Genomic DNA, 2,602 nt, shown 5'->3' with positions numbered 1-2,602 from the left:
CCCGCTGCTCCCCTCAGCAGTGTACTTCGTACATCTGCCTGTTCTGCTCCCCGCTCTGTCTCTGGTGAAGCCTCTCGCTGCCCCCACACCTCTGGCCTGTACCCCTCAGTTCTGTATGCATAAATAAATAAATCTTTAAAAAAAATATTTTCCAAAACAAAACTAATTGAGAACAATGGCATCATTTTACATCTCTTAGATCTTTTTAGTATCTGGTCTAATGGAAGATAACTAGATGCTCATATTAGCTTCTGCACTCAGTTTTTTGTGTTAATTTGAAATATTTAAAGAAACTCCAGCTTTTCACAGATAATATAATTAGAAAAAGAGAGGCCCTCCCAGGTGTTTCAGGAGGTTAGGGCGCAATATTATAAGCTAGCGGCAGCTGCTTCAGTACAAGTTCTATCCCCTGTCCTGGAGGTGATCCACATGGCACAACAGACCTCTCCTGTCTCACCTGCTGCTCCTCTCAGCAGTGTACTTCATCTATCTGCCTGTTCTGCTCCCCACTCTGTCTGGTGAAACCTCTCACTGCCCCTGTACCTCTGGCTTGTGCCCCAGTTTTTATGAATAAATAAATAAATCTTAAATTTAAAAAAGAAAAAGGAAAGAGAGGACTTTAATACCTTTTCAACTATCTGTGGTTATTCTTTGAAATATACCAAAACTTGACAAGTAGCAGTTTCTTAAAAGTTAATTACAATGTCTAAACTCTAAACTATATTAGTTAAGTTTGGTACTGTGCTCTATTTAAAAACACACTGGTCTGTCTTAAAATATAAATTTGAGAAACATTTTATTCCTCCTCCCCCTCTGAGGCTCTGTGTTGCAGTGCATTCAGTGACTGTTGGTACATTTATGTGTGTTAATGCACCAGTAGTTTTCCCCTCATGCTTTTTCCTTAACATATTGTTTGTCAATACAAATGTTAGTGTTGCAGACTCCTTGAATAAGTTCTTAGATAGCATAACTCATATAGTAATTCAGCTTCTGCGTTGTCACAGTTGACTATAATATACAGTTGAACTTACTGGGTAAAATTTAAAAAATTTCAGCTTTTCTGAAGGTGTGCTTCCTGGCTGGCGTGGAAATAATTTTGGACAGTAATCAGTGCCTGTTAGAGAAAGGATTTTGTCTGTCACCAGATAATGGGCTTCGCTATAAATACCTAGCTGAGTTTCTTAAAGGTGCTTTGATGAACTTATTTCTTTAGTAGCTATCTTTTTTCTTCTCTTGTAAAAAAATGTGAATAACATTTGGTAAGATTAAAGATTTCATAACATTTCTGTTTAAGTCATCTTAAATGCTATAACAGATGCTATAATTAAATGCTATAATTGTATCTTCTGATTTGTTTTTTAAAAGGCTTTGATCTTTTTGTTGTAGTAGTAATAGTGGGGCTTTTTAAAGATTTTTTTTAATAGTTTATTTTTATATCATTTTGTGCATTTTCCATCTCAGTTGTAATGCCTGTGGGCTTCCCATGACCAAATCACCCATGTGCCATCACCACAGTCCAGTACATTCCCCCCCCCCCCCCGTTTTTAATCCCATTCCCCACTCCACCCTCATAAAATGTTTCTGGTATATAACTGATCATTATTATTATTATTTTCTCGCCTGGTCCATTACACTCCTGCTATGAGTGAAACCACCTGGTATTTTTTCTTTTCTTTCTGGCTTATTTCACTAAACATGATCTTTTCCAGCTCCATCCATGTGTTTGTTTTATTGGTTGCTGAATAATATTCCATTGTGTATATGTACCACATCTTTTTAATCCAATCATCCTCCCCTTTTTTTTCTTTTTAAAGATTTACTTATTTATGCATATAGAACTGGGGTGCAGGCCAGACCTGCAGGGGTTGTAAGAGGATTCACCAGAGACAGAGTAGCAGAACAGGACGGCTGATGAAGGGGAGCAGACAGGACACTGCTGAGGGGAGCAGCGGGTGGATTAGGGAGGTCTGCCACCCCATGTGGATCACCTCCAGGGCAGGGATCGAACTCATGCTAAAGTGACTTTAGCGTCTTAGTACTGTGCTTTAACCCGCTGCACCACCAGGGAGGGCCCCCTGTCATCCATTTTCTTTTCTTTTTTTTAAAGATTTATTTATCTATTCATACAGAACTGGGGTACAGGCCAGAGATGTGGAGGGTGAGAGGATTCACTAGGAACAGAGTGGAGAGCAGAACAGGCAGATGGACGAAGCACACTGCTGAGGGGAGCAGCGGGCAGGTCAGGAGAGGTCTGCCACACCATGTGGATCTCCTCCAGGGCAGGCAGGGATTGAACTCTGTGGAATGGGCTTAAGCTTCTTTCTTAGTGCAGTGCTTTAACCCACTGTACCACCAGGGAGGGCCCCAGTCATCCATTTTAAAGATCTTTTAAAGATACTCTCTTGCTTCTTATTTTTTATCACTGACAGTTTTTGCCTTTTTTTTTTTTTTTTTTAGCCAGTATTTGTTTTTAATGGTTCTGGGGTTCTTACAAGAGCTGACATCAGGTGGTCTAATTTCTTTTGCTTTGGTACTTGCAAACATGGAGTGGTGAGCCTACTGGAGGGACTGTCTGTGTCAGTTCTTTGGCAATTTGTAATAA

At 39.9% G+C, this 2,602-nt stretch overlaps 1 protein-coding gene across 4 annotated transcripts in view; it reads left to right on the top strand.

The window, feature by feature from the left end:
* Nucleotides 1-2,602, top strand: part of AP1G1 (adaptor-related protein complex 1, gamma 1 subunit) — a 98,656-nt gene that overhangs the window by 61,726 nt on the left and 34,328 nt on the right. The gene's annotated exons all lie outside the window — the stretch shown is intronic.

This window comes from Condylura cristata, unplaced genomic scaffold (assembly GCF_000260355.1).
Source record: "Condylura cristata isolate star-nosed mole 26May11 unplaced genomic scaffold, ConCri1.0 scaffold00028, whole genome shotgun sequence".
In the NCBI taxonomy this organism is placed as follows: domain Eukaryota; kingdom Metazoa; phylum Chordata; class Mammalia; order Eulipotyphla; family Talpidae; genus Condylura; species Condylura cristata.
Note: the sequence above shows the minus strand (reverse complement) of the source record. Positions and strands in the feature narration are given on the sequence as shown.